Raw genomic sequence first — 11219 nt, forward strand, 5'->3', positions numbered from 1 at the left:
ATTCAACAAACACCACAGCTGACTGTGTTCTGGGCACTGCTGGTTGTGAGGTGGTCTCTCTGGAGGCAGCTCAGGATCCAGGGGCCCCAGAAAAGCCCCTAATAGCACGTTTCCAAGTGGCCAAAAGGCTGGGATTTCAGGGGAATGGCCAGCCAGGGTCAGGCGCTGACAGGGAGACTAGGAATTGTGGGAAACTCCCATTCCTCCTTTCTCTGCTGGAGGGAGGTTCAGCGGACTGAGCTGGAAGCAGAACGGACCGTCGCTGGGTGGGACTTGAGGGGCAAACCTTAGGCGTTCCTCTACCCGTTTTAATGCAGGAGGGTTTCTGATGCGATGTCAGAGCTGCCTGAGGGTGTGTAGGTGTGAGGAGCCCTCCCAACGCTGTGCCTGGATGAGAAGGGTGGGGCAGAGGGGCGACAGTAGATTGTGGGCAGCTGTGTGTGTGCAGGTGTCAGCCTGTGAGGGAACTGCTGGCTGAAGCAGACAAGGAGAATGCTGATGGAGCTTCGACTGTGTGCCAGGCACTGGGCTCTGGGCTGCGAAGACCCTGAGGAGCTCACGATCTGAAAGGGTGACAACTGAGCAGAGCCCAGGGTGCCAAGCACTGGGGGCAGGAACAACGCAACCTGGGAGCCCAGAGCTAGGAGAAGAGGGCGGGGTGCCCGGGAAGAGTGCACATGGGCGGGTGGGCTGAGTAGCATTTTCAAGGGTGAGAAGTTCTGGAGGCAGAAAGGTACTTGGTGCAAAGACAAGGGCGTGAGCAGGACCACAGAGCAGTGGAAATGAGCAGCAGGTGGGAGTGTGGGCTGAGCCAGGGGAGCGCGGGAGCCAGCAGGCCAGGCCAGGCCGGGCCAGATGACGGAAAGCCACATTGGGTTGTAGCCGCAGGCCACAAGGGGTTACTGGGGCTGGACCTGTGTTTTAGCAGAAGGACTCTGGCAGAGCTAGAAGGGAGGTGGAAGTGGGAGATGGGGGCTGGGCTGGGCTGTTGAGCCAGCAATGAAGGCAGAGCCAGCTGAGAAGGTGAGCAGCAGCATCTGTGAACCCGGGTGACAGGGATTGGTTGTGGGGTGTGTGTGGGAGGGAGGGAGGAGTAAGAGCAGGAGTGAGGGAAAGCCAGAGAAGCTTCTTTCTATTCGTAGTGTCGGGGCAGGGAATGGACGTCCGTTCGCGGGAGCTCTGTGTGGGATGGGTGGGGTAAGACGGCTGGAAGAGTCTAGGTCACACGCCCTACAGACAGGAGGAGGAATATTTCTAGCCCTGGGGAGAGGGCTGCTTGTTAGAAACGCGCACGTGGGAAGCATTGGCCTAGAGGTGACCGCCGAGCTCATGGGAGAAGACCCTGCCCCGGAGAAGGCACAGAGCGGGGGTGAGAGGAGGCGAGCACTGCGCCCGGAGAGTGGGCAGGCAGGGCAGGCAGTGTCTATCCTTCTGGAAGGCGGAGGGGCCTGGAGCGGCTGGTGGGAGAAGCAAGCGCGTGCGTGGTGGGGCTTCGGGAAGACGCTCCTGAGAGGAGGCTTGGAACACTGGTGGGGAGCTGTGGCTCTCAAACCCGAGTGCCTCAGGGATCCTGTAAAATACAGATCACCACGCTCCACCCTGGACTTTCTACCACATTAGGACCAAGGTGGGGCCAGGCGTTTGTATTTCTAACAAGATCCGAAATGCAATGTGCTGCTGCTAGTGTGAGGACCACTTTTTGGGAACCACCGAATATCAACAGTCTAGATGAGAAGGCTCAAGTGCAGGTTCATCCAAGTTGGAGATGAGAGGAAAAGGCGGGCTCTGGTCACTGAGCAGAGGTGGGGGAAGGAAGGGGAAGGTAAGGCCGCTCCTTGGAAACAGAACAGATGCCACTGAGGACCCAGGGATGGGACGGGGAGGAGGGAAGCCAGAGGGCAGGCCAAGGAGGGGCAGGCCAAGGAGGGCTCAAGATGCGATGACACAGAGGAGGGAGCCTGAGGGACTGCAGCCCCAGCCATGAACATGAGATGGAGAGGACGGCGGTGAGTTAGGCAGAGAGGAGTGTGGGGACTAGACCCAGCCTCAGGGTCCTGTTTGGCATGCGGCCCAAAGTCTAGGGTCCGTCCTCGAGAGCCACACCCCGTCCCCATCCCTTCCTTCTAACCTGCTGGAGTCACCACCAGCCGCTGCTGTGAGATCCTGGACAAGTTACTTCACATTTCTGTGCTTCCCTTTCCTCATCCAACAAGTGGAGATAACAACATTACCTACCGCAGATTTGTTACAAGAATTCAATGCAAACTCAATGCATACAAAGAGCTTAGAAGCATGCCTGCCACACAATAAACCCCCAGAACGTGTTAAATATCATCACCAGCATCATCATCACCGTCATCACCATCTTCACCGTCATCACCATCTTCACCACTATGATACTCATTAAGGTCAATGACCACCTTGTTCACCTTCCCAAGCGGAACAGAGGCAGCACCTAATACCCTGGGTCATCTCTCTGGGGGCTGCGCTGAGCACAGAAGACCTGGTGCCTTTTCATTTTCCTTCCAAGATCTCAGATCAGAGACCTGCGACTCACCGAGGAGGCCCCTGGCGCCCTTGCTGGACCCCCTCCTGGGTGACCGCCCTGCCAGGGGAGGCACAGGACTTGTTTTCTGCCAACGGAGCGAGGCCATAAAGAAATTCCAATTCATCGGTGCCCAGGAGAACGTTACCAAGACGGACGAGACACCATGGGCAGTATTTAATTATGACCAGGCAGAGCAAATAGGAGGGACGCAATAAAAATGCTAATCAGGGAAGAAAAAGAAAGCAGGCTTCATTTTCTTCCAGAATAGACTAAAGCCCATTTCCCTCCTACCACCTTCCCCCAGACCCCAAATGAGTGTCATAGGCCTGGCTCTGATTGTGACTTGGTGACAGGTAAGTCCATTTAGCCCTAGTCCCAGCCCCTTCCTGCTTCCTTCCTCCCGCCTCCCGGTTCCTAGAAGAGCCCGCGGAGGGAGGGCGGCTGGCTTTCCTCGCAGGCACTTCAGCCAGAGAGAACTTGGAAAGTGAATGAAGCTATTATTCAGGGCTCAATTCCATGCTCCAATGGGCACTGTAGGAAGGGACCAGCCAGCCCCCCTTTCCCCATCCTAATCTGCAGGAGGAGGGGGTGCGGCTGGCGAAGGGCCCCTTGACTGGTCGGAACTCGTCTCTGGCCTGGAAGCCAATCCAACTCAGACCCTCTTAGGAAGAGACGGGGGACGCTGGCCAGGCCCAATGCCTTGTATTCCCAATTCCATCCGACTTGGCTGAACTCAACTTTGGGGCATGATTCAGGGTTTTGCAGGCCGTTCCTGTCTCCCTCCCAAGTTGGCTGACTCCCTGGGTAGCCGATCCTTCCTTGCTCGCTTGCTCAACGTCCACGTTGCTGCCAAAGACAGATTGATGTCTCTCATTTCCCTCGGTCTCCGGGAGGCCTGGGCCAGCCCTCCGGCTGGTTTTAGGTAAAACCTGCTTCTTTGCTGCCTCAAGGATCTGACTCAGCCCAGGCCTTTTCCCCAGGCTGCCCGCCTCTGTCTGCTGGGCTCACCCTGGCCGGTGTCCATGTGATTTACTGCTCTCTTGAGTCTCTCTCTTGCCTCCTTAAAACTTGTGCAGCCACGAGCCCTTCCGACATCAGCAGGGCACGAATCAGCCTGAGGACTGGACCGCCCCTCTCTGCACGCTCCAGGGAGGCAGCCGCAGACCCTCCCCTCCCGGCTACCGTCTCTCCCTAGAAAACAGCTGCTGGGCAAACCATGTACACACTGCCCGTTTACCTGCTGTGGGATCTTGGACAAGTTTCTTAACATTTCTGTGCTTCGGTTTCCTCACCCAACAAATGGAGATAACAACATTACCTACCGCAGATTTGTTACAAGAATTCAATGCAAATGCATACAAAGAGCTTAGAAGAGTGCCTGCCACACAATAAACCCTCCGGAAGTGTTAAATATCATCGTCGTCGTGGTCTATATGATATTTATCATCAAGGTCAATGACTGTCTTATTTGCCTGCATGTCCAGGTACTTCACAGAGTGTCTAGCGTGAATAAACACTCAATCATCACTGAACCAATGAATAAATGTACTCTTAAGCTAATTCTTCCAGTGACATTCCACTTTTCAGAAAACTTTAGATTTAGATTTAAAGAGAGGACCCGCACACGGATGCCAATGCTGAGGGATCAACGGCTGAAGGTGGGCTCCCAGCGTCTCGGGGGAGGGTTCAGGGTGAGGGCTGGCTTTCATGTCCAGACAGTCAGCTACGCAGAGTACAGCTCGCCTGGCCAGCAGCTCCTAGGGACTGTCCCTAAGGTAGAAGTTCCCTTCTAACTCTAACGCAACAGAACCGTAGAAGCCAGCCAGGAGGAAAGGAGACAGAGAAACGCTCCTCGCGGCCGGAACAATATTCCTGGGTCCTCCCTGGGCTCCAAGGCATCACAACCTGCAGGGGGCCAACCAGACGAGCGAGGGGGGGTGGGGGGGAGCAGGGCCTTTCTTCCCTCTCCTTTCTGTTGGCATTCTTTTAAAATGGATTCTTTCCGCATGGTTCAAAATGCAAGAGGTCCTAAAGTCTGCGTGTGGAAAGACCCTCTGTCAGCAGCCATCCACAAGTCCCTGGCACAGCCCGTCTCCAGTAACCTGACACCTCCAGAGGCGTTTCATGCCCCTTCAAGCCAACACGCCTAGTCTCCCTCCTTTACACAGATGCCAAGCTTGCCTTACACAGCTATGCGCCTTGAACTTCCCTTAATATATTTTGGAGATTATTCGATATTAGTATTCTTTTCGTGGCGACACAGTGTTCTATTCTAATAAATTCATTTGCTTCACCAGCCCATTTCAGTCTTTCTACTCTTTAACTTTCTACTCTTTACCTTTTCATGAGCAATGCTGTAATGAATCTACCTGCTGTGGGCAGGTGGATCCGTAGGAGGCACGTGACTGTATCTGAAGATGAAGTTCTATTCAAGGAATTGTTTGGTCAAAGGCTTTGCCCATTTGTAAATTTCACGGTTATTGACAAATTGCCTTTCATCGATGGCCTATTTTTTTAGCATGACAAAGCTGGAGTTTAAAGAGGGTAAGTGACTTGACTAAAGTTACATAGGTTGCAAATAAAGTAACGGTGAGAACTAAGGTTTTTAGGATTTCAGCCCAAGACTCTGGGCTCAAAGAGATCAGGAACATGTAAGAAAGAGCAGACAGATTCCTGAACTGTAACAAAACCTGCAGTTTCGCAGAGTCAACATTATATACTATGGACACAACTTTGAGCTGCCCTGAGGGAACCCACAGTCTAGAAGGCGAGAGACAAGAAGCACTTTGGGTTTACCATCTGCAATAAGGATAAGAGACAAGGAGACACGTTGAGACTATGGGAAAGGCCCCCGATCAGCTTTGGCTTCCTGGAGGAGGAGGCAGTTAAGATGACATTAGACCATCTAGCAATGTCCTCCGCAACGTTGCTTATGATTTCCCTCTTCTTCAGCACTAAGTCCCGTCCCAAACCCTTATCAATATTATTAATAAGCGGCAAAACGGATCGCCTTGCGAAAGCATGGTGTAGGTGGAATAATAATAAAGGCCACCACGTGCTGAATTCCCACCGTGTGCCAGCCGGTGCTTCTGCCTCAGCCACCAGCCAGCCCTGTGCCCTGGAGCAGGTGACACTCCCGGGTGTGCACTGGTGCCTGCATCTCTCAAATAAAATGGCTAATCCTCTGACCTCCACTCCTCTCCCGTCCTCACATCAGCCTTGGGAAGTTCCCCTTTGAGAGAAGATGTCACAGAAATAATACGATTGTCATTCACTGTTACAGTTTTCCAAGGTGGTTTTACATGCTATTTTATGTGCTCTTCATAACAAGGACGTGAGGGAGGGAGCTAGGGGGGGTACCAGTCTCTTCCGGAGGTGGGGAAACTGAGGCTGGGCCAAGGTAGATTACTCAGCTCAAGTGCCACTGGGGCAGTGGTGCAGCCTGGGCTGGCACAGCCTTCAGTCCTGACACCTGACTCTTCCATCTGTGATTCCATATTCACCTGAAGGCATTTCAGTTGGGAGCAATCCGAAGTCCCCGTGCCCTCCAGGAGTCTGAACTTAACTGGCCTTCGAGGCGCTGCCCACCTCCCCCAGCACCTCCCAGAGCACACGAAGTCTTCCCCTGGCTGCTGGGGGTCCAGTCTGCCCTTGCCCAGCCTGAGACCCCAGGACCTGCCTGGACCATCGCATATGGCCTGTTTCTGGGTCCCCTCTGCTGTCCTCTGTTCAACAACCAGATGCCACCTGCTGGCCTCCCTGGTGCCAACCACATGTTAGAATGGCTGTCTAGCTTCCATGACATCATTTCCAGATACTTCTCTGTCTGCTGGGTGGCCCCCCCTCCCACAGCCTACGGCTAGGTTTGCCCTTAAGCTGCTCACCCACAGTGGGATGTCCCACTCCAGACCCAGAATGGTGACTTGGGATGTGATTGATGCTCTAAATGCTGTTTCAACAGCCCCCCCTCCCCCACCCCCCCCTCCTGCTCTAACCCTCCATTCAAGGCTAGAACTGATGCGCTAGGTAAGCGGTGATGTGGTTTCTGGAGGCCTGTTGGTCCATCTAGAAAGCGCCCGAGGTTCCCTGTTTTGCAGGTATGAGTAAGAACACAACCATTTGCGGGACGGCTCTGTCTGAAAACAGACATGATTACTATTTCCATCACCTTTTTAATCCTTTAATCACACATTTGCAGCAGGGAGCCCGGTCGGGGTGAGTCCATTTATATAAACAGCAGGCTATACGCCAGCCAGGCTTAGAGGAAAGTAAGAATCATTTCGTGACCAGAAAATGAATAACCCAGCGACTTATCCCCAAACAGTTTACATCAAGCTGCTGGGACTTGTGCTCACACCATGAGGGCTTTGGCGGAGACCCAGCACCCCTCCAAGGCCCCGGGTGCTGGCCTGAGCCCTCAGCTCTGTTGCTGGGCTGGGCGGTGTGGAAGGACCGGGCCTCTGGGCAGCCGGCTGCCCCTGAACAAGAAACCTCCCGGGTCTCCAGCCCTTGGATCCTGGTATTAATCTGGAGGTCCACCCTGTCATGGATGGAGAAGGGGGTTCCAAGATCATTGTCTGGAATGGTCAGGTCCCTAACAGATAGAGGGGTCTCCCTTCCTTTTGAGATACTGGGAGGATGGGACAGATGGGACTAGGGCCCCACAGGAGACGGGGAACATCCAACCAGGGCTTCTCCATGTGAAACCGAGGCTTTAACCAGTGGCCCAGTTGGCAGAGGCAGAGCGGGGCCTTGGCGACCCTCTATTCTGAGAAGGCCATCAGCCTGGGAAATACACCCCAACTCTCTTAATTTTAGATAATTCCTCAAGCTGAGGCCAGTCTCCCCCTCCCCTCCCCCCCAGGATTGGCTTACTTGTATGTTAGAATCTCTCTCCTGATCTGAATGGGCCTTATTGCTGGCTATTGCTGCCTAACAGACCACCCCACGGCGAAGCGGTGCGCAGCAGTGAGCGTTTACTTAGCTCACAGTGTGTGGGCCACCTGCGGCCAGCTGGTCTGGGACAGACGTGGCTGCACAGTCGGAACGCAGCTCTGCACCCTTTTCCTCCTCCTCCCGGGACTCGTGGAGATAGCAGAGGCACCGAGAGGTGAGTAGAAACGTGCAATGCCTCTCAGAACCTAGGCTCAGAGCTGTCGCACTGTCCTAGGGCGAACGGCAAAGCTGAGAGTGGGGAAATGGACTCTCCTCCTTTATGGGAAGAGCAGCAAGGTCCCAGTCAAGGGGCTAATGACACAGCCCGCATGCACCCAGCCAGGGGGCCAAGTTGTGCTCCATCCCAAGAAGCTCTCGCGAGGTCTCCCTCGTCCCTCCCCTACTTTGCTCAGGCCTGGGAGAGGCAGGATGGACAGATGACAGGGACCCTCAGAAGGACTCAGCCCAGTGTCACTTGGACTCTGACTCTCTGTCCGTCTGCCTCTGGGTGGAACGTGGGCCCATAAGATTAGGAAGACAAAAGCTTGCACTCAACCAAGTGATGTAGTTCAATCTCACGAACTACAGTTTTCATGTCTCATATTTTCCTGGGAAAATGAAGTGGCCGAAGGAACGCACAGCAGGAGTGGAAAATGGAAACCTCTGCAAATTCAGGGCATGTGCCCCGGGTGACTGCTGGATGGGAAGCGTGAACCGGAGAGATGAGCAATGCTGAGCCCAACCTCAGCCCGGACCACACCTGGAGCCGGGACCTTGTAAATGACCGGAACGATGATCACACAGAATCTTGATAGAGGAGCCTGGCCTTCCCAAGAGCCTGAGCTCCTCACGCCGGCGAGTTCAAGACATAGATGGTTAAGTTACCACGGGGGCAGAGTGGCCGTGAGCTTGGCTAAGGCAACATCGGCTCTCACGATTTTCCGAAATCTGCACGTGAAACGTTCCCTTCCCAGCCCTCTAGCCCTCGGCGCACCCCCCCTCCCCCCATTAAACAAACCCTTGTTTCCTTTCCTGCCATAGAGTCTATTATTTCACCCTGCCTCGTTTATGAGAGGTTCCGGAATTGGGGTTGTGTGCAGTGGCTGATGACTCTTCGCTATTACCCTCGCTCATTCTCTGTGGCATTTCAACACTTCGGTAATGAATTACCTCTACCATTTCTGGCACAAAGAAAAGAGGGCTTAAATTAATTTTCAGCAAGGGATACGATTGGTCCCGGCAACTTCCTCCCACTGTGTTAACATCAATGTCATGTCTCATTAAATGCCGATAAACAAGTGCATCACTGTAACAAGCCACAAATTGGCTTATTGACACCCCCGTCAGCTGTTCTCTGCTTCCCAACCCCCCAGCTTTACAGACACATGGTGGTCAGGCACAATGGGGGCCCTGGGTTCGCTGCTACTCATTTTTGCTGGGTCTGACTCTCATGTTACAACAGATTGTATTAGTTTGGGTTCTCCACCTCTGGGGTTCAGGTGGCTGCTCCACAGAGGGGGTGGGCTCCCTCCTCTTCCCTATCCTCCCCAGCTTTCTCAAGCAATGGCCTGTTGGCTTTTACTAGGGCAATCCTCACCAGCAAAATCAGCCAATCACACCACCAAGGCCAAAGCTGCCACTAGCCCTATCACCTGCCCACTTAGTGTGCTGCTGGGACCCAGGAGATCAGGCAATGTCTTAGGTCAGCAGTCGCCAACCTTTCGGACATCACGGACCACCAGTGGTCCGCAGACCACCAGTGGCGACCGCTGTCTTAGATGATGCCCACCATGGACAGCCAGCCCTCACTCCACGGGTGACCTCATCTAGTCTTCTGTCTCCATCCAGACCTCTTCCCGAACTCCCGCTTCTCACCTCCGCCGGACGTCGAATGGAGATCTCACACTTAACCTCTCCCCAGTCAGGCTTCTCCCTCTGACCTGCTCCTCCACGGTCTTTCCCGTCTCAGTCAGTGGCAGCTCCTTTTTGCCAGATATTCAAGCCAAAAACCTGGTGTCCTCCTTGCTTCCTCTTTCTTTCATCCCCACATTCAGCCATCAGCAAATCTTACTGGCTCTCCCTTCAAAATACACCCAGAATCTAACCCTGCTTGGCACCTCGCTCCTCTCTAGTCCAAGCCGCCAGACTCCTACGTGGCCTTACTGGGCCCGCCCTCCTGCAGCACCCCGTCCCCCGTCTTCTAGTCTCAACAGCAGTCAGAGTGGTCCTTTCCAAATGTGTGTCAGCTCACGTCACACTCCTGCCAAAATCCTCACTCGGCGAAAAGCCCATGTCCGCACACTGGCCTTCCAGACCATACGAAGCCTGGCCTCACGGCTCTCTGGACTCACCTATCCCCTCGTTGCTCACTTTGCTCTGGCTGTTCCAGTCTCCTTGCTTTTCCTCAAGTCTGCTAGGCACACTCCTACCTCAAGGCCTTTGCAATTGCCATTCCCTCTGCAAGCAATGCTTCCCCCCAAGCTTACCTCTTCCACTCTACGAGGCCTTTTCACCAAGGCCTTCCCTGGCATTGCTCCCTCCACCCCAGCACTGACACTCGCTGTGTCTTCTTTGCACATTCATCACCATCATACTTCACTTTGGCAGGTGTGTTCTCTCCACGACCATGTTAAGTTCCATCAGAGGAGATCTTTTTTGGAGGGGATCTGTTTGTTCATTGCTAGTTCAGCATATAGCAGGAACATGAGAGCTATGAATGAATGAATGAATGAATGAATGAACGAACGAATAAACGAGTTCCATTACCCCTCTCAATCCCAGCTGGAACCTCAGGCAACCATGGTGGCCTGATGGCAGGCAAGCCCAAGAGAGGGGTCCAATTCCCTTCTCCTGACAGCTGTTCCCTTAGGGCAGAATATTCTTCTCTTGCTTCATCAAACTCCAGCTCATCCCTGAGGGGTCAACTTAAATATCGCTTCTTCAGCCGAGGGGACTAAATTAGGCTCCTTGCTAAATGCTGCTATCGTTCTGGTATTTCCTTTTGCGGCACTTTGCACGTTCCGCATCGTGTGATAAATTATTCATAGCTGTTGTTTAATGTCCACTTTCCCTATTAGGCTGTGAGTATCACCGGGCAGGTCTGCGTTAGTCTCTGCTCGCTGTCAGGTCCTGGCCTGCAGCACGTGGCTTGGCACTTGTGTGTGCTCAGTTAGTGACAGTTGACAGTTGAGAGAAATGGGGTGGAAGGTGTGCAGTTAAAGCGAGAAGACACGGGGAGGCCTTGCTATGGTGACACAGGGCAGACCCTCACAAACAGCTACCGACTATTCCAATCAGAGAAGGACACCATTCCAAGCAGGGACCAAGGCCAAGTTCACCTGAGCTGTGACCTCTGACTGGGCTGCTTGTTGCTGCCTTATGGGTTCAGTTTGCTAACCCAGCTCTCAGGAGGCCCCCTGCCCACAGTCGGGATGGAGGACCTCTGGGTAAGGAATGCATTTTCCACTCATTAAAACCCCACACAACCTTAGAGCCAGAGGAGACCATCCAATCCTGTGCGCTCATCTTACAGAAGAGAAGACGGAGGCTCAGCGTGTTGAAATGACTTTCCTAAGGTCACACAAATAATTAATGACAGAATGGAGCTGAAGACTCAGAAATCTGGTGTGAACACGTCATCTTTTCACTACATCACAATGTTGCTTCTCCCCGTGCACACGCCCCCCCCCAATAAAACTCCTTCTTTTATAAAAAGCTCAACATTGACATTAAGAAA

General features: G+C 53.6%; 1 long non-coding RNA gene across 1 annotated transcript in view; it reads left to right on the forward strand.

Moving 5' to 3' along the window:
* The window catches only part of LOC102751985, an 18630-nt gene extending 13788 nt beyond the window's left edge, over positions 1 to 4842 (forward strand). Inside the window, exon 4 of the long non-coding RNA XR_001513733.1 lies at positions 3625 to 4842. This is a non-coding gene — a long non-coding RNA (uncharacterized LOC102751985). The remainder of the gene's footprint in view (positions 1 to 3624) is intronic.
* The last annotated feature ends 6377 nt before the right edge of the window (positions 4843 to 11219 follow it).

This window comes from Myotis davidii, unplaced genomic scaffold (genome assembly GCF_000327345.1).
Source record: "Myotis davidii unplaced genomic scaffold, ASM32734v1 scaffold217, whole genome shotgun sequence".
NCBI classification, from domain to species: domain Eukaryota; kingdom Metazoa; phylum Chordata; class Mammalia; order Chiroptera; family Vespertilionidae; genus Myotis; species Myotis davidii.